This window comes from Anas acuta, chromosome 7 (genome assembly GCF_963932015.1).
Source record: "Anas acuta chromosome 7, bAnaAcu1.1, whole genome shotgun sequence".
In the NCBI taxonomy this organism is placed as follows: Eukaryota; Metazoa; Chordata; class Aves; order Anseriformes; family Anatidae; genus Anas; species Anas acuta.
In genome coordinates this window covers 7,596,405-7,617,456 of record NC_088985.1, presented here as the reverse complement: position 1 = coordinate 7,617,456, position 21,052 = coordinate 7,596,405, and the positions used below count along the sequence as shown (strand labels likewise).

At 37.6% G+C, this 21,052-nt stretch overlaps 1 protein-coding gene across 1 annotated transcript in view; it reads left to right on the top strand.

The window, feature by feature from the left end:
• CABCOCO1 (ciliary associated calcium binding coiled-coil 1) overlaps positions 1–21,052 on the top strand; it is a 263,070-nt gene that overhangs the window by 24,066 nt on the left and 217,952 nt on the right. Inside the window, exon 4 of the mRNA XM_068689322.1 lies at positions 13,509–13,599. The gene's annotated coding sequence lies outside the window, so the exon portion shown is untranslated. The remainder of the gene's footprint in view (positions 1–13,508; positions 13,600–21,052) is intronic.

The window sequence follows — 21,052 nt, the reverse complement described above, 5'->3', positions numbered from 1 at the left end:
GATCACAGCTCTAGATTTGTTTGCTCAGTTGCTCTGGGAAACATGAGCATCTGTAAAAATGCACTGTAGTACAGCAGATCATATCACAGTACAGATCACCTAGTTCTCATTCACAACTGATTGTTCCCATATATCATCATTAAAAACTCATGGGCATAATGGGAGTAGCAGGAGTCAGAGCTTATTGTAGCACAAAACCATGGTCTTGCAGCCATGACTAACAACAACCTGTATCAGAGCTTGTGAGTCATATTCTCTCCATTTAGCTTTCCAAGGTAAGTGGCTGTTTGCATCATAGCAGCTACCATGTAGCCAGCACAAAATAAAAGGAGGAGATACAAATTGGTCATTGTAACCACCACCAGAGTAACTTTTTTGTCTGATTTGCTGAAGGTGTCAATAGCGCTGTGTTACGTGAAAAGTAATAGAATATGATGTATGGAAGACAAGACTAGATGTAATTACTTTATTTAAAACTTAAGAAATATGAAAAGTACCATCAAAGCTGTTCATTGTGTGCACACAACAAGCGTTTACTCAGTCTGCCAACAGGTACTCATGGTGGCATGCATGGTTTTAGTGGCATGCCAGTGAGATAAACCCTGTTCAGGCAGACTTCGGACAGGTTTTTGTATCCCAGTGGAGGCTTTTGTTTCTTACCTTTTTTTTTTTTTTTTTTTTTTTTTGTGCTTTTCTTGCCACTGTCTGGGGAACCTGAACTCTTCCAGTGACAGCTGTGTTGGCTGGAGGTTGTTGGCTGCACCTGCCCAGGACACATGCATAGTGGGACTGGGAACTCAGGATCCTTTGTGCAAAAGTCTCCTTAATATTTTAAAGTAATTTTCCTCTAACAGAGAAATCAGATATTTATCTTAACTTTATGATCTCCAGCAGAGAGTCCTTTGAAAGGAGGTGAAAGTCCATGTGAATGAATAATACTTGATTTGCTTTGATTGCGTGAGTGTAGAGTTTAGCAGAACAACCAAAGACCAGCAACATAATAGTCAAATGGTGCAGGTTCCTAGGGCATCTGAATTACTCCTTGACCTATAAACAGTACCCAGTCTCCTTCCACAGCATTGTGATTTGACTGAAAAAATTTTACACTAATATAGAAACAGCTCCAGGAACTAAATGTGGCAAATTTTTGATGGCTTTACTAGTGTGTCCAGGAGTTATATATCTGTACAGTTGCTTTACTCAGTGGCTTTACTTGGCTATCACTTGTAGAAGTAAGGATTATTGAACACTGTGCCAAACGTGCTAGAATGAATTACATTCTCTAAGGGAGCCATCTCTGTATTTATATGAAGGAATTGAACTGAACTTTCCTAGAATACCTTAATGGGCAAAAATATCTCTTATGCTCGTTCTCCATCTGTAAGGTACCATAGATGTTGTTTGCAAGTTTGTGTGTAACTCCTTCCTTCAGAAAAAGGTTTTCCACTTTTTTACTGTTAGGTAGCTGAGAACCATGGAAATGACGAATAAGTTTTGTATCCATTCAGCACTACTCAGATATTTATTTTTTATAACACTCCACATTAGTTCTTAAAGCTTAAGATTCATTGTACTAGTGTGAGATGTTATAAATGTGTTTTACTGGGTATTTGTTATCTCTTGTGTGGATTTCATGTGTATAGATGTGTATACAGTGTGCCTATACATAAATTATAGTTAAAATATATATGCCCTGATATTTGTTCAGATACTTGATATTCCAAGGAAAATCGTGGATTCCTAGTAAATATTTCTTTACCTGTTTCTGTGCTTTACAGTAAATGGTTTTGTTGTTGATATTCCACATTGTGAAACAGTGTATACTGCTTAGGCAGCTATTGTAGGAATCAACTAAATGCAAATCAAACATTAACTGCCCTATATAACTGCAAAATTGAAAATAAATATAGCCTAGTTAAACAGCATTTTTGTAGAAGACAAGATTAGTGTTGGCCTTTTATTTATTTGTTCTTGTTTTACCAAGAGACTACACATCAGAGAGGTTCCCTCCATGTGCCATCTGTTTCTTTGCAATTGGGAATGGTAGAATAATTTTCTGAAGAACTGCTGACAAGATGTGGCAAGGGAGCAGTAATCCGTAAGGATGATATTTCTCATTAAAGTCACTCAGCTCATCTGTGATATAGCAAGCTCTTGATTTACACTGGTCACCTCTGGAGCAGGGAGGACAGCGACTGCTAAGTAACATTTTTTATTGCACAGCCTAATGGTGAGGTTCTTGACAGTATCTGGGATTGCTGTCAGATCAGTTTTCATGGCACAGACACATTTAGCTAAGTGAGATTATTCTAGTTAGACAGTTTATCATCATAACAGATGTGATCATAGATGTCTCTTGACCTTAGTTACTTCATGATGTCTTAATATTGGCTGGCTGTTGTTATATCATTCCTCAGGTTCTTGCTAGGAAGGGCAGGTGGACTGTGCAAGGTCCCTCCCGAACTAGAGCAGGGCTTACTTTTGGTTTGGCCTTGTGGTAGAGGTCTCATGGTGCCTCTATTTCCTATGGGTGCCTCCTGCTCTCTGTCTAGTCTTGTGGATTGCTGCTTCTGCTTTTACTGAAGTGTCAGTTTATGGCACATTGGCACAGGTGGACATGCTAGCTAGCTGAGAGTAGTTGCACACAAAGAAAATTGGTCTAGGACAATTTAAAAATTAAATAGGTGCTATAAAAGTTGGATGAGGTGCAGAGGGCAAAGAATATAATAGAAATGAGACACAGAGTTACAAACATGGTGATTGGAAGGAATCTCATGGGTCATCTAGTCTAGCATCTTGCTTAAAACAGCACTACATACCTTGGAGGGCTGAGACCACAGGACAGCACAAAAAGGTAGCAAGTATACCTGGACTAAAAGAGAAAGATACATTATCCTCCAGTTCAAGAACCATCTCTTTCCACAGTAAAACGAAAGCTACTTCTAAGATATGATCAACTCTTCCCCACCCCTACTATTTCTATGCATCAGGATTTCACAACAAATACCAGCTGTCTTTTCAAGGGGATCCTCAAAGTACTTGGAAGTGCAGAGAAAGTTAAGCCTTTGTATAATGTGAGGGAAAAAAAAAAAAAAGAATCCATGATTATTGTGTAAATCACTGGTTGAAATAAAGGAGTTATTTCTCCTTCTCTGATAAAGGGCAGCTGCTGTGTTTGCTTTTTGTTGTGTATAAGGAGCCTTGGGACAGATATGTTTTCCTACCTTACACAAATAGAAGTAAAGAAATGTAAAAGCTAGTCAGCTTTCATGCAGAATCATGTTTAGTCTTCAGCTGACAGTAATGCCAGGTGAATTTCAGATCCGAAAGTCTGTGTTCTTTCTGGCTTACGCATTGTTAACAGAGGAAAAACAAATTTTAAATCTAAGGTTGTAATTTCACCCCCAGCCCTAAAAAGACTGAAAGGTATGCTTAGTTTTATGTAAAATTACAGTTAAATGAGCCCAGGGTATGACTCCATCACAATTTATCTAGGTGCAGGAGTACTGCCTTAATTATCCATGCCAATGGTTGGTGATGGAATGCCATACAGTTCTAGCAGGAGTGACAGTGGCTATTCTTCCATTCATCTGGCCTGGCAGATCTGAAAAAAATAAGTATTTTTTCATAAATTTTCACTCCAAACTTTACTTTTAAAGTGGTTATTCTACCCCTTCCTTCTCCCAAGTGCTCAAAGGAAAATGCAGAAACACAACTGGACGCTGGAGGAAAATCAAGATCATGGCACAAGGTAGAATAACTAATCACAGTAACTGTTTGGTAGACAAAAGGGTACATGCCTTCAAGCAGTGAGAGCCCCAGCTCTGTCATGAGGTGGTGGATATGCTGACCCACATGAAGGTGTTCTGCTTAGCTTTCTGGCAATGCGCATTTGCTTTGTTTTTGTTGCAAACTGTCCAGTTAGGATCCTCTGGAAATAGAAGCCTGGAGGAACAGCATGATTGGCTTGAAAGATTATTTTGTTGTGATTGCTAAACTAGCTGCAGTCTTCCACCAGCTCACCATGTCAGATTGGCATAAGCATGCTCCAGTGCATAAACACACTTTAAGATGCTGAATTCATCCAACCGTCTCTTCACTCCTCAAGGGCTGAGATAAAGAGGAGTGTGAGCGGCAGTAACTGGAGGAAGAGACTAGCAGATCACAGAAAGCTATTCTAACTGCTGAGCTCTAAGACATTTAGTCAGAAGCACTTAGAAGTGCCTTAATAAGTAAGACCAATAACATTTTGAACTGGGTAAATAGAAATGGGAGATTCTTGAGTAGTCACCCAAATATCCCTCTGTCACAGATATGAAACATTATTTGATTGTATCATCCCAAGTAACACTCAATGAAGGAATTTAAAGAGGATGTTCCCTGAGAAAGTTCTACAGTCCAGCTATCTCCAGCATATTCTTTCTAAGATGGTTATTGCTATCTGACTGTTTCTTGTTGGCCCGTACTCCAAAAAGACCATCTACACAAATGTGAGCCCTTGGCCTGGAGTCTATACTAGTTGTTTTCTGGAATATCAGCTCCATGAATTGGGACTTGTAACTCTCTTACAAGGTAATAATTCAAAACATCTGAGTCAGACCAACAGCTGCACTTGGCTAATACCATTTAAACAGAAAAATCCATTTTTGCTGGCTGCAGAATTGGCAGGGTTCATTAGAGTTAGTACACAGACACCTGAATATTCTGGTAACATGCAGCTTTGAATGGTAATTTTTTGAAACAAATAAATGCAAAACTTTTAAGATACTGTATATGAAGATGAAAGATGCACCTCGAAACCTGTAGAGGTGACACTGGAAATTAAAGTAGTGTCTCAAGAATGGATTAGTAGCACATTATTTTTGCTGACATTTTGTCTGTCTTCACTCAGAAGTGAGAGGCATAACTATCTATTTACAAATACAAACTTCTAACTTGTCCATAAATGCAATAGCTTCCCATGTAAATTACATATGGATTGCTCAAACCAAATTCTTTTTGCCTTTGTTAACTCACATTTGCAATCTTCAATACTTCTAGTGAGTCTGCTAAGAAAATCTCTTCCCTGAAAGTATATACTTCTTATGTTCAAACTCATAATTGTAAAGTAAAAATAAATTTAAAAATGGTCTATACTTCTGAGTTTTAAAAATCTTCAGATTCCTTTAGTCATGGACACGATTTGGAAAGTTATTTAAGGTCTCAGCAGCCTTGAAATCATCACGTGGATAAAAGAATAAGAATAAGAATAAGAATAAGAATAAGAATAAGAATAAGAATAAGAATAAGAATAAGAATAAGAATAAGAATAAGAATAAGAATAAGAATAAAACAGTTGTTTTACACCGACAATGTATTTATCATCATGATCCTTTTGCTGTTTCTTACTTCTCTTGCATAGACAATGAAGAAGCTGAGAAGAGCAGGTGCTGAGTTCTCTTCATCTCTGTGCCTGGTCCTATTGTTATGATAAGATATGATATTTGTGTCATGACAAGTTATGATATTTGGGTCCTTAATACACAGAAAGAGAGGAAGCTGCCCCTCTTTAAATGTGCTCTTTAAATCACGCCAATGCTTTCACTCAAAAGAATATTTGCATGTGTTTGGATGTTTTTCTTGGTATGTTTTTGCCATCTGTGTTGGTGGATGTGTGCATGTAAATGCATGTAAGGCTTACATGTGTTTAGGGAAAGCCTCCAGAATGCAAAACATTCACAGTTTTTGAAGCTAGGTAGTAGTCCCATATTTGACACAAAATATTTAAGCAACCCATTCACATTGTCTTTGTTCTTAATAGACATGCTCTATTTATCCTGTGGTTTGTGATGACTGTCAAATTATAAGGAAATCAAGACAAATACCTGCTTTCTGAGAACGTGCTGAAAAATGAATGGAGGAAAAGGTAGTCTTGAAAAGGGATTTGCAACTAAAAGGTCACATGGCATATTGGTGACTTGTTTAATGTACCAAGAATAAGATAATTTAATTTGCTTCTCAAAGGTTCTGAGCAAAGACCTAGTGTTCCTCTGTACCTGGGAATGACTTGTGTTTTGGCATTGTGTTTGGAGACCTTTTAAAATACACAAAGACCTAGCATTATTTAAGCAAGACTGTCCCATTCTGTTGTTCATCACTAAGTCTCAGAGGGTTACCTGAAAAATAATTTCAGAAACTGATGTTGGAGAAAGGAGTTCTAGCTTTTTATCTTCTCCACAGTGGAGGATTCTGAATGCTGCCTTTGGCTCATGCCAAGGTGTTGGCTGGCTCCCATTTTGATAACCCATGCAACACTGAAGACATTTTTTCCTGTGCTGCAGCTTTGCTTATATCATCATGATCCTTCAGTTTACAGAGAGGAAGCCTAAAGAGAATCACAGTTTGCTTGTACCTGAAATTGCCTGTAAGAAGTTTTATAATTCCTTTATCAGATATATTTTTTCAAACCATTTTCTCAAAGGGACGGGGTAGGGATGTGTTGCTGAGTAGTAGAATAAGAAAAGACATTTTTACCACAGTTACAGATTAGGTACATCTTACATCAGCTCTTCCTGCAAGGTTAGACACTTGTGATTGAAATGCACCTCCTTAGGTTGATCTTTCTAGACATCCTTAGTGAATGTTTCCTGGATATTCTCCCCATTCTAGTTTTATTGTTGAATATGGGGACTGAGGTTGCTTTGCTCTTTGTATAGTAAAATTACAGCTCTTTGCTGAGACCAGAGCTCATCTGTAGTCTTTATTCATTAACTTCTTAGTGGCAGCCCCAATTAATCTTTTGTAGACATACTCTGTAGAAATGAATATCCTGCCAAATAGCAAGAGAGAAGTTACATGGCTGAAGCAGAACATTTTAATTTATTACAAGGGAAAATTTCTGAAAGTAGATCTATGCGCACTCATGGAAGACACAGAATAAGGCAAAAGATCAGAATCCTATAAACCAGCCTTCTGTATACTGCTTAAAATCTTTTTATCTCTACTTTGGCAAAGAAGTATGGTCAGCTCCCACGGAATTATGGAAGAACCATAAATAATAGGATTGAATTAACAACCATGGTCTGAATGGTATCATGGAAACTACTTTGCAGCTTGAACACTGTAGAACTTTCTGTATATAGTATTTTTTTCTTAATTGTTCCACTGGGTGGCACAACTCCTACATTGCCTTTCTCCAAGATATTGCTCAGTATTTGGATATATTAAATTATTTTACCCTATTATTTTGTGTCTGTGCTGGCAGCTGCAGCCTTGAGTTCTGATCATGTTGCTTAGCTGAATGAAATATGGACTCAAGCTAAATGGAAGGCAAGTGCCATTGTATTCTCTTTAATCCAAGACAAAAAGTAACATCTCTGCATTCGTGCTTCCCCCCCAGCCCTTGCCCTGAAACACATGCCTCCTCCAAATTGTGGTTATCTGACCTGGAAGAAAATCTAGTGTGTTAGGAAAATATGTAGCTTAGGACTTCAGAGCAACTAAAGCTTTTCACAAAAAAAGCAATTCTCTTTCCTGAAAGAAAACAAAGCGTCTACTCGGTTCATAGGAACTGCTTGATGGACCAGTAATTTAAGAAATTCTTCTGATGTCCTCACCATTTTCAGAGTGGGAGTGGGAAGGACACTATCCTGCACTTCAGATTAATCCATAGTCTTCTGTTAAATCCTTGTCGGGAGCAAAGAAGAAACCTAGACCTCCACATTCTGTCCTCTCAGAGAAACATCAGTTAGAACTCATGACAGTGTTTCTCTCCATGTGGTTGCCTTGCTGATGAAGAGTATCTGGTTTGGCCTTCAGTATTATAAAATGCTCAGAAAGACTAACAAGACCCAGTTGCTTCAAACTTTCCTTAGCAGTCATTTGTTCTCCAGTCCTACATCTCTTTAAAGCTTTAACCTTTAAATAAAATAAAATAAAGTAAAGTAAAATAAAATAAAATACAACATTTGCCATATTGCCCACCAAGTCTGCTCTGGAAGGTAATTGATCCTGTTGCAGTCCACATTCCAAAACCTATAAAGGCTTTCAAGCCTTACAGCTGGTTGACTCCTGATATGACATGGCTCTGCTCTTCAGCTTATCCTCAGGCAGAGGACATACTGTGGCAATAACAGCAAAGGCATTTCCTTTTAAATTCTGGGTTTGCTGTTCTCACATGTAAGAATGATTAAGGAAAGAAATTATTTGCTTTTTAAATTACATGTGTTTATTCTGAGGTATTTCCAGCTGTTATTTGTAAGTCTGGTGCCCAAGGAAAACACTTGCACAATTATAGTGGTTCTCTCTCTGTCAGTTCTGCCCCTACTTCCATTCATTTCTGAAGCCAGAGGTTAATTTCAGTCAAATCTGAAAGGGGAATAGAACTCGCAGAAGTGTTTAAGTGAGTACATAATCTGGGAGAATTGGCATGTGACTAGAAGAGAACCAAATGAAGATCCCCTGAGAGGACTCCAGCGTTATATGAAACATTTGGTTGTAGCTAATCAGTTGAAATGTGCCTGACCATCCAATTAGCATTCATACACTGTCAGATTATCTATAACTCTGCTTTCTAGCTGTCAGATTATCTATAACTCTGCTTTCTAGCTGTCTTCTGCAGAATGTAGCTGGAAATACTGCTGTAAGAATTGGGTCATGACAGTAGGGGACAAATGTATAAGAAAACCAGTTCATTAGTTATACTACTCGTGTAACAACTAATTTTAAACTAAGTAAGTGTCCCAGTAGTCAGGTTCACATAAATCTTTTGTGTAGGAGCCTTATGCTCTTATCTTTCAATAAAGAATGCTTTCTGTTTTTCAAATTTGTATTTTTTAGATTCACTTCTCTTTTGCTAAAATCTGTCTATAGTAGGTCTCGCTCCCTTTGTAACTGTAAAAGGAGCAAGGCTGTAAGGGTATTCTGTATTCCAAAGCAGCAAATCAGGATTACCTACCAAAGCTCATTAATTTGCACATATAAAGCAAACTTCTGCACCTCATCTTTGTGTTTAAAGTACTTCAACTTTTCTGGTATTTTTTTTAAGTTACAGCTTCTATTTCTCCAGATCTTTAAACACCCGGGATAAATTCCTCTTGACTTCAGTGTGTTTCTACCAACCAGAAATTTTGCTTCTGGCTTTCTTTAGGACTTAAATTGTGTGTGCTGGAAGAAAATGTCAGATTAGACTCAGGAGAAGAAGAAATACAAAAATAATCACATGTCTAAACTATGGCCAGAAAAAGGAAAGTGGGAACTGGTTTATTTCAATTTAAATTACATTTTATGTTTGCTTGAAAATCCAAATGTGGATTTAGTTTTCCAGGTTAAATAACATATCAGAAGTACTGTGTGGGACAGCAGATACTTCAAAGAAAGTTGATAGGAAAATGCACATAGTAGAAATTTTAAGTAACATTTGCTGCTAAATGTTTTTGTATCTTGTGGATAAATAAGGAGGTCATTTTTTTTTTTTTAAGTCATTTTTTCCACACTTAACTCTTCTCCACCTGTAGGGAAGTTTCAAAGGGCAATTTTAACTTCCTTCTAAAGAAAAATATACTACAAACATGAAATAGCTTGCCAAAGAAGTTTGGTTTCTTAATTGTTCTTCATGTTTGTGTTGCTTCTGCAGTTCCAATTCTACTGGTGTATTCGGATGCCATGTATGTCAAACATTCTCCTTGCTAGCAGTTTCATTATTAGTTCCCATTTCTGCTGCATCTCTTGCTCAAGTTCCTGGCTCTGCTGAGGGCATTTAGTTGGCTTGCCCTTGCAGATGGCTTGGCAGAAATAAGGTTCTCTGAGGACTCTGAATGAGGAGGGGAGGGAGTGACAGAAAGGAGGTCGTTAGGACAGGCCTGTCTGTGCAGTGGTGGATGATTAAAGGGTGAGCACGGGGTAAGGTGGATGACCCCCTAACTCATAATGCGTGTCTTTCAAACAGTAGCTGGGCTGGGTTGCCAAGGAATTGTGTTTAGAAGAGGAGTATTTCACCTGTGGGCATTTGGAGCCTGTGGATACTTTGCCCAATGTTATTCTTCATTCGAAAGCACGACCTGTAACTATGTGAGTTCATCCTAGTGAGCAGCAAGGACATTTGCATGAAAGGGAGAGGTTCAAAGCAAGGCTCTGTATGAATGAGAAACCTACAGGTAAGGTGAGAGTATAAATGTCTCTGGCAGGAGAATAGTGAAAAAACAGGAGTCAAGATTGCTTGTATGACATTTTTTTTTCTATTCTTTTCGGTTAATTTCTCTCATTCTTTGCTGTGAGGGGACAGAGATTCTTATCCCCTTTGTTTTCTAAGGCACATTTTTCATGCTAGCAAATACCAGCTCTGAATGTGATTGTACTAATAGAAACCTCCTTTTAGTGTTACAGTTTTTAGCTTTGTTTAGGGAACAGATGGAAGGTATGGCGAAAGCACTGTTTCCAGGGGAAACTGCATCTCTACTAACTTAAATCCTGAGCATTTCCACCACCATTTTCTTCCTTTAAAACCTTTACTGGTTTTGAAAGAAGGGTAAGGCTTTTGGTTACCAGATACAGCAGTCCCAATATTTGTCTGGGCTCTGGCTGCTACTTTGAACTTTAATTCTTCTCTTAAGGAAATTAAAAAAAATGTATTATTTACTACCGAGGACATTTTCTTCATGAACTATTATCTAAAACTGTTATCTAAAAATAGCCCATATAATATCCAACAGAACAGCAATGGACGGTTATAAAACAAAGTGAAGGGTCATGATCATTTGTGGCTTCGTATTAAGGTGTGAATCTAAGCCTCTAAACCCCAATTTGTTGATTTCTATTTTTTCAAGATGTTTTTCTAGCTCTGATACCAGCCCACCTAGCTAGATGGATAATTAGTTTCAACATCAGAAAGACTTCAAATAGAACAGTGCTGTGAACTGAGTGGTCTGGTTCCTGTCAAGTGCTTACCTACTGCACAAGTGTTAGACAGAAAGGTTTTGCTGTTGTTGTTGTTGTTTTATTTTTGTCTTATTTTATTTCAAATTTCAGTGTTATTCAGTCTTACACTCTTACTCACACAGGTCACTTTGGTATTAGTATTAAAAAACAAAAGTAGTGGACAATTTAATTAATTAATTAATTTTCTTTCCCTCAGAGAAAATTACATAGCATCAAACACTTTTTAGAATAACCATCCAACTGCTTTTGGTAGCTGGTTCCAGGTAAGCAGTAAGTAAGAGAGGAATATTTGTTGGTTACAGATGGTAAGAATAACTGATTTTAGAAAATGTTCTTGTCTAAGTAAATTGTTAGCTTACTGTTAATCTCTCAGGCTGTTCTAGTGTGATCTATAAGGGACAGGCCATTGGGTTCAAGAATGTCTGTCATTAAAAGTGACTACTTAGGGTATGTCTGTAGAGCATGATGGTTTTGCACTTAATGTGTAGAAATTCCTGCTGTTGGGTCATTAATAGTGGTCTTTGCACCATCCAGCTCAAAGCTTGTGCAGATAACTTTATCTACACTGTGTCTTTGATGGCATTCATTTCCAAGCAGAAAGCGTGTTTCTCTGCAGCAACAGAAGTAAAGACACATAAATAGGTGGAAATATAAAAGCAAAGAAGATAGAGAAGGGACATGATGAACCTTAAAATAAATCCAATGCCTGTTGCAGCCAGCTGTCAGCATTTAGCTATCTGTTATATTATCCTATAGGATGCTTTCAAGGCCTGCAGTTTAGCAAAGTACATAGTGAAGACTGAAGCAGGGCCTGTGGTAAAAAGTCCAGCAAACAAACAGAGGAGGTTATGCTAGCCATAAAGGATAAGGAATATGGAGATTGTAGTGATTCAGGTCATGTAAGAACTTGCAGACACAGATACAGGAAGGAACTTTACAAACATCAAGGGACAGAATGTACTGAAGATAAAATAAGCCTTGAATGATATTGAATGATGCATTTGATATTAATAAAGCCAATAGAGCTGAATCACTTAGTTTTTGCTGTATTTTTGGTTTGGGTAGATCTATCTATCTATCTATTTATTTATTTATTTTACTGTTTTTAATTAAAAAGGTAAATAAAATTATTAGGGATATTGAGAAAACAGTCTGACATAGCAAGATCTCTGCTGATTTCCTGGGGAGGAGTTCCACAGACAATATTTGAAGGAACAAGAGAGATCTTTGAGGTATATTCTTTAAATGAATGTCACCCCCACAGTACTTATGTTGGATTCTGAGTAACCACAAAGAGTTAAAAAAAATCCAGATTGCTGAACAACTCATGATGACTTAAGGAAAACTAGTAAAATATAGATCAGTCCCCAGAGGAAAAGGCAGTAAATGAAATGGGACAAAACTCAAGAAGTTTGTGCTGGAGTGAACCTCTCCAGTCCTACAGTTAGTCATGTAATTGGTGCTGTATGTGGATTCAGTGGTTTTCCTGTACATACCTGCTTGCAAAATGGGGATGTGAATGATCTAATGCCCATCTTCTATTTCAGTATGTTCACATCAGTTTAACTATGCCATAACTCATGAAAAGGTTTTCTCGAATGCTGTTCCCCAGTGGCAGGATGCCACGTGACATTAGATGTACAGTATAATATCTTTTTGCATCAATACATGAAGTAAACCTGATACTTTATTTAGAGAGGGAAAAGTATGGATGAAAGAACCATGAATTCAAGATGGTAAGGTTAATGGGTCAAAATCTAACCTAAATAAAACTCTCAATGAGAGTTTTGCCTAAGCAAGGACTGTGGGATTTAGTCTTAAGAGAATTAACAAGGTACATCAGGTCTCTTCACTGTTCTGACTGCCAGAAGCCTGTCTGGACTGTGTCCAGATATACATTCTCAATCACAGCAGATTAAAGAAGTGAGTACAGGAAATGATGTGTACTGTTTCGTATTGTCTGTTCTGCACATACATGTATGTAGACAGGTACAGTAATAACTCTACAAAGAAAATGAGAGGAAAAAGCACGGAATTATTTTAATCAGTTAATGTTTTTCTCATCTACCTGTTTTCTGGGAAAGTAATTATTTTCAAGTAATTGTATGCTGCCTTTTAAAAATTCTGTTACAGTTCATTCTTCACCTCAGGAATCCTTTTTGCTCTTCTAAAGCTGTTGTGGATCCCTCCCCCTTGAAAAAAAAAGTCTCAAAATGTTTGCAAGTCTTGTTTATATACCCATAACATTTTTCATCATACTGTGACAGCTTCACTGAAAAATTATTTTAATTATCTCAAAATGAATCACACAAAGAGTGAATATGAAAATATAAATCTTATGTCTGACTGTACTTTAATTGCTTTGGCTAATGAAAGAGGCATGAGATAATCTGCACAATGCAAAAGCAAAATTGCATGAACAATATAACCAGTATTAAAAATGTGCTGAATCTGTACTACTCACTCTGCTTCAGTGGGAAGATACGGGGACTGTACCTGTACTGCAGTGCTTGCTTTCTGCTACTGATATGACAAGCTAATTTCATTAGGAAATGGTGTTGAAAACGCCTAATAATTATCTTTCTGTTCTCTAGGTCAGCAACGCTAATGAGCAAAACAAAGTAAATTTATGTTCCTGAAGCTGTGGGCCATCTCCTGACAACCTATCCACAAGAGTTCAGCTATGTGAGTAGCTCTTATGTGACAGAGTGATGTGAGCCAATGCCTTGTATATGTTACTTTAGCAAAATGCACACTGATTGTAATAAGTAACATATTCCTACAAGCATGTTAATGAAGCCAGACAAAAATGTGCACCAGCAGGTAAGAGAATTATTTTAAATATGTACACACACAACAGATCAAATCTGTAGGCCTCATTAGGTATTGTCTTTTTCCACAGTAAAAATTTTTGCTTCATCGGTTCCTAACCTTGTGATCTTTGACTGAATTTTATGTAAGATGTTGCACACAGGCAGTTTACTTTTACAGACTTCTGAACTTTCAGCTGTTTAGAAGCTGTTGGTTGAAGGTGATGAATACAACAAAGAACGAGGGTTTGACAGAAAACTGGTGTTAGAACTGTTACTTTGGTCAGTGGCTCTTCTACCAACATAATGCAGGAATGCTGCAGGGTTATTAACCAACAAATCTCTCCTCTGTAGTCTAAAAATATCTCCCAATTGGGTGCCTTAGTAAAATGCCATGTGTTATAAATGGCAAAGCTGATTTTGAACTTACAGGGATAGTGAGGAAGGACTGTTAGAGCTTTGATATTTAGCAGAGTGGTAATGGACATGTAGCCATACACATAGATAACCCTAAGTAATTGCTTTCCCTGCTTAGATTAGATGTTTTTTATCTTGGACTAAATCCATAAGTCAAAATCCTGCCACTGTTTACAGTTGTCTTCACAGGGTATGTGTGTCTGACTTTATTTATTTATTTATTCAGTTTTGGGACAATCCTCTTTAATAATTTATAAATCTCAGTTTTCTCTTGGTTCACAAATATTGCACTGAGTTTTAAATCTGTGTGGTTAATGACAGGCATTAAGTGAACTTGCTGACTCAGGAAATTAGTAGTGATTAAGAGAGGCTCTCACATAGGTCAAATCAGCAGTGACAGGATATTTTTGCCATCTGATGGCTGTTTCAGGCTCATGCTGGCTGTGGACACTTTCAATTTGTATAGCACACTTCATCCTCTGCTATCATGTTTTACCTTCTGTGATTTCAACAATAAAAGTTTTATCCAGTGTAGCAGTGGGCTAGATATGTCATTAGTGTAAATCAGAGTGATACTACGCTCCCTTATGCCAACAATTCATCTGGTTCAAGATGTCTCTAATAACATGGCATGGGTACCATGAAACCAAAACTGTGGGACTTAAACTTTTTTTGGAAATACTGATCTATGTGTTTTTCATGGGAGGAAGGGTATTTGTAATTAATGCTGTCTTCTCACATGCAGTGAAACCATGTAGGACGATCTCAATTTATTGCAGGTTATAAGTCAGCATGGTATGCTATGTGTCTAGGGTATAAAGCATTTTCATATCCAGCTCTATTATTTCAAACTGTTAAATATATTTCCCCCAGGAATTTGAGATTTCTTTCCCTTTACTCACCTGGACCTTGCAGTCCATTTTTCTGACACTTTTTTGTATTGTGTTAACCTTTGTTGGGCAGTGTGATAATTTGACTCTTTGTCAATATGAACACCCTTGTTGCTGGGGGCATTATTAGCTTCCTCTCTTCCACAGTATTCTGGGAGTAACTTCTCACAAGTTATTGAAGTTCTGCTCAGTTTGCTAATGAATTTCCCTGGTGTTTTTTTGGTTTAATACAAAATGTTCAGGTATTTTAAATACAGAGAGTATATAGATAAAAGTTAAATGAACAGAGAGCAATTTCAAGTTCACTACAGACATCCATTATGCAAACATACCAGAGAAACCAGTTGATTTTTCACAGTGCCATTGCATGAGTGTAAGTAGATTTTCCTAATTTGAACATCTACCATACTGAATTTGTTCCAAGCTGCTGATTCACTTAAGAAATATCTCTCTAGTGAGCAGCACCATCTGTATTCTTCTTTCTAAATATTTAAACTAACTATGTATTATTTCATACTTGTCAAACCTTTCAAGGCTTTATGATATTTCAAGAATGTTGTTTGGAACAAGCAGTTTGGAATCTGTTTTTGTGTGCTCTTGCTACTAATTCTATTTCACCATAACTGATGTAAGTGTTTACTTAGCTCCCTCCAGTGACTCAATGAGCAAATAAGTCCATGGTGTGCTATCATTCTAGATACTGCAAAACAAGTTACTACTAAAGGCAAGTTCATTTCTTTAGATGAAATTATATGTAGCATTCTGCAACATAATGACTAAATACTACGTGCTAAAACCACTTTAGCTTATAATAAACAGCAGCAGCTGAGATTTACCACATAATTCTGCTATTATTTCTTATTAATACTTTCTTATACTTGGCAGAAATAATGAATGAATTTGAACATTAAGTGGGAGGGAAAAAGCCCCACAATTCTAAAAGAGCATTAGTGTGTTTTGGAGAAAAAGGAGTGGGTTCAAAATCTGAATTCATTTTCTGAGTTGTGTTGAAGATGCTACTTTAATCTTTATAATGATATGCAGAAAAACACTAGCTATAATCAGCTTTGGAAACAAAAGTATTATACATTTTATCTTGAGGAAAATCTGTCTGCTTTTACTACAGGTAGAATGAATTTAACTGAAATAGGGTCCATTTGTGAAAATTGTTCCAATTTTTGAAATATATGTGAAGAACAAAAAAATACAGTTGTTTATGAGCTGAATTGAATCAGGAAATGCTCTTGAAGCTGAAAAACTATGGAGAAGGCTGTGCAGATAAATTGCTATAGTATTCATGATAGGAACAGGAAAAATGACAGTATAAAGAGAACTGATTAGATACTCAGAGGGAACTTTTAGTCCTATTGAAGTACAAGAAAGTTTTGCAGCTGATTTCAGCTGCACCATGATTTAAATATGTCAGAATGAAGCTTTGGAAGAGATTCTTCAAGCTTGTATATCCATCACTGAAAATACATCACTGAAGACTTTAATTTTAGAGTATTGCATTTGCAGTGTAAAGAATGAATTTATAATTTCTAATACTCCACCTCAATTCCTTTGGTAGTTTGAGAGAGACAAAAAAAAAAAAAAAAGAAAGAGAAAAATAAAGAAAGCTGTGAGTTATAAGGTTCTTTATGCTGGGACACATTCTCAGTTATTATCATTTATTTGTTTTAATGTAGCATCTAGGAAGTGCCCCCTTAGGACCAAGCCATCACTGTACTTGGACAAAACCCTCATAGCAGAGTGCCAAAGAACTAGCAGAGTATGAGAAGTTAGTATAACACATTGTGAACTGGAGCCAGGCTGAAGGCAATGACAGGAACAAAAATCTTGGCTAAGGCTGTTGATATCTTATTTTCACAAAAAAAAAAAAAAGAAATCACAAACCCAAGAATTTTTATTACTTTTTCCTCTTCGCTTTTCTTTTCTACACTTAGTTCTTTCCTCCTATGCCTTGCAACTTCCATTGTCCTCAGCGGAAAAAGCAGTGCGTAGAGCACAAAAAAGAATGAGGGAAGAAAAAATGTGACAACAAACTTAGATTGTTATGCTGAAATTATAGAAAGATGCCAAAATTGTTAAAAAGAAGCAATAGTGTTTCCACAGAAATACAAACTGTGGAAAAACACAGTTTTAAACAACTTCAATGTGTAGAGGTCGATCTGTAGTAACAAGCCTGGTTTGTACAGCTGTGGAGCTGGTGTAGTTGTGGTTCAGTGCATGGTGACACAAAGCAGGCAGAGCAAGGACTTCTCCCTGATCACCTAGAGGGAAAACTTTCTCCAGCATGGTTATAATTTACAAGTATCAATACAAGTACAAAGCCAGCTTTAGGTGGTGGAAAAAATAAGTTGGTAAGCATCTTATACCAAAAAAAAAAAAAAAAAAAAGTGCACTTAGTGCACTTTCTTGTGGAGATTTGATAAAGCAAATTCAAAAAAGTACTAAAAAAAATTAATTGTCAAGAAAATAGAATATCATAAAATCTTGGGACTGGATCTTTGCTTCTTAAGGGTGCTTAATGGTAAGATTGTACCAATTAAATGTACTAGGAACTTTATAGTATAAAGTATTTCCTTTTGGTTGGACCACTTAATTTTTCATTGTGCAATAAAGTGGTACAAAATACAATGTATTCCTGTTACAACTGACAATGAAACAAAATTAATATTTTCTTGCATCATTTCTTGAATGTTAGAATATACTGTTGGATTGTCTTTTGTTTGTTCCTGTGTGGGGGAAGTTGTGTGTGTTTGTCTGTAAACTGACCTCTGCTTCTGCTGGGAATATACTTACTCATCATATAAAGTATTTCAATGTAATTGCTGTGGGCCTGCACCATTTTTACCCAAGTTGAAACATTGTCTGTTATTTCTTGTTGTTTATACATTCTGTGGAAAATTAAGCAGGAAAAGCTGGGTCAGAGAAGCTGGCTCCATGCTGTGCTCTGAGCATGACGGGAGTACTGCTCATTTGTATCTCTGGTTCAGCAGTGAGCATCGTTCTGTGTTTTGTGTTCAGTTATTGTTCCCAGAGCTAAAGGGGCACCACAATACCCAGAATATTTTCCACCTTTGAGCTCATTACAGTTGCTGTTTCTGCAAATCAGTCTTCCCTTTGGCTGTGCAGACCAATGATAGCCACAGCCAGTGGGATTTTGGCACATTTTCTATTTGGTGTACCTTAGAGAAATGTTGAGGACCTCTTTCTCCTGGATCTTCTGGCTCCTGTTCTTCTTCTATCAATTTAATTTTTAGGCAAGACACAGCTGATGCTGGAGGGTGGCAGGCAAGGCCACAGAGGGCTCAGAAGCACAGAGACAGAGATCATTAATATGGCTTTCTAATCCACAAGGCACCATTCTGAAAATCAGAGCAGTGACAAAGTAACAGCATACTCTGAAGCTCTTAAACTTCTGTACCAGTTCAGACTTCAGCCCCAAGACAGGTGGTCTTCTTCCTGGACAGAGTGAAGAACTGCAGTGGAAGCTCCGTGGGTAGGAATGCCTGTTTTGTATGGCCAGGTCTAGGGCAGATGATATAGGAGCATAGCTTTTAACCAGGCAGTGAAGAAAAATAAAAATGGGCCTCCAGTAGCAAACCAGACTACCTCTTCTGTGTGAAAAAGAATATAAATGTTTTAGTTAGTTTGGCCAGTGAGACAGAAGAATTGTTTGTATTTGGGTTGTTACAGGGAAGAGTTTAGGTATGTGTATTTTTTTGGTTGTCAAATCAGGGATGTTATCCATCTGGAGTATTAAAGTTTGATCACCAGGTTAGACTGTTGGAGTCCTGTTGCGAGGTCCTCTGAAATTAGGATGCCTTCTCTGTTGCTAAGCTTGGTCTATCTGAATCTGGGTTTGTAGTGCTTATGTTATGGTTTGCTTATGATTAATAAAATATTAAGTCTTCCTTTCCTGGCAGCAATGAACAGATGGGGGAATCAGCTGATCTGATGAACTCTGTGTGCACATGTACACAGTCAACAAATAATCAGAAAAATAAGGATCATGCTCAGATGTTACCTATTTAAACATATTTATAGAACCACGAACTAAATGTGCTGCCAAAAGGGTGAATTGACTAAGGAAAGTTTATTATTGTATGCATTATTTATCTGCTCTTTCATTCACATCAGGTTTAATTAAAAAAACTGCAGTTTTTCCAAATATTTATTCAGGATACTGTTATTAAATGTAAATGTGGCATTTTGCATAAAGTCAGTGTTAACTTTTTGGATTAGAATTTTAAAGAGCAGTATACAAATTATAAGTATTTCTTAGGAAGCATTTATGTGCTTTTCATTTCAATAACAAGTCAGCTGGCAAAATTGTGTAGAAAATAAGTATCTATGAGAAGCAACAGACAGCTCTGGAGCATATATTGAGTCTCTATTGCATGTTTAGGATTGCAAAACACAGCAAACCACACACATAAAAGTAGCTTTAACACAGCAAGAGAATAAAGCCAAAATAGTCTTGAGCTGGCAAAGTAAACCTGCATAATTACCTAGCTTACCCTTCCCTAAACAGCAACTCATGCCATTGTTAGAGGTGAGACGTGTCACAGAGTAGAGCCCAGTCCCTGGAGCACAGCTGCCAGCCTTGGAGAGAGTGAATGAGCCCAAGGGATGCTAGGGAGTGAGGTGATCCCAGTCACAGCTCCCAGACCAGGAATGACAGTGTCATTGATCCTGGATAGCTCTCATGTAAGCAGGGGCACTGTTAGTTGGTGGCTGTGCTGAGGAAATGGGCCAGACAGGGTTTTGGGTACAGAAGAGTATCTGTGGAGAAGTCTGAAGAAAGGAGAAGAAGCCTAAGAGGATCCAAAGAGAACAATGCTACGAGAATGCTGTAGCACACTTTGAACTCACATCAGTTTGTATGGATGTTCCCAATTCAGTACTGAGGCCTCAACATCCACTTTTGCCCCTCATGTTCCCCAAATGCTGTCACTGGCTGTTCTAAGGAGTGACCGCGTGTGTGTCTGGGATGCAACACTTGCAGACCTGTTACGTATGCTGCACTTTACTAGGCACATGTCTAATAGAAAATTTGTATTTCTGTGCGTCACTGGCTAAAGCATGTTTGCAGGACTGTGGCTGAAAAAAGGAAGACTGTGTTCAGAGGACAGTTCTGAAAATGGGATTTACAAAACCCAAACTGCACACAATGTTGTTTCCTAACCTTGGACAAGGACCACCCACGATTGATTTAATGTTGAACATGGCTGGAGACATATAAAAGACATTTTCCGTATCAGTATTTCTAACTTTGCATCAGCCCAGCAGTTTTCTCCTGAAAGGTGATTTCTCCACTGAATGACAATCAGGCTACATTGCTATTAATAGAAATGAAGAAGTACACATCATCTGCTCTACCCCCCCCTCTTGCTGTCAAAGCTAAGCACCTAGGAGACAGCAAATGTTTCTGTTTACTAATGGAAAAGTACCTGGACAGACCTCACTTGCCCTGGGAAGGCTGAAAAGTGGGCCAAAGGCACTTTCAAGATTAAAAAAAAAAAAAAGCCTAAACAGGAGGCAGGCAAAAAATAACTATGAACCAATACAGAGAAAATACAGGGAAAATGTCCATTATTTTTGAATTTCAGCCAAGATGACTTTCAAGACTGCCTTACTTTATAAGGTAGTCCTTCCCTTCAGAAGGCTTGTGGTGGAGCAAATTTGCCTTTTTTCCAGTCTCTGACCTTCTAACAAGACATATGTTTCTGGAATTGAGAAGGTGGTTTTGCTCTTTAGCCTGTCCCTCTCCAGATACCCTCTGCACTACACAACCGTGATTCATTGATAGGGCAACTCCTTTTGTGTATGCAAGGAGATAGGATCATACCAAGTGTGGTATAATAAAAGTTGAATATATTTTCAAGATAAATATCTAACCCTTCAATAACTCTTTCTCAGAACCAGTCTCTCCAGGGCACGAGTGAGGTCATCATCATTTCAGGGAGGAGGGTACTGAGGCTGCCTTTTGCACTGCTTCCATACAGAGTTGTA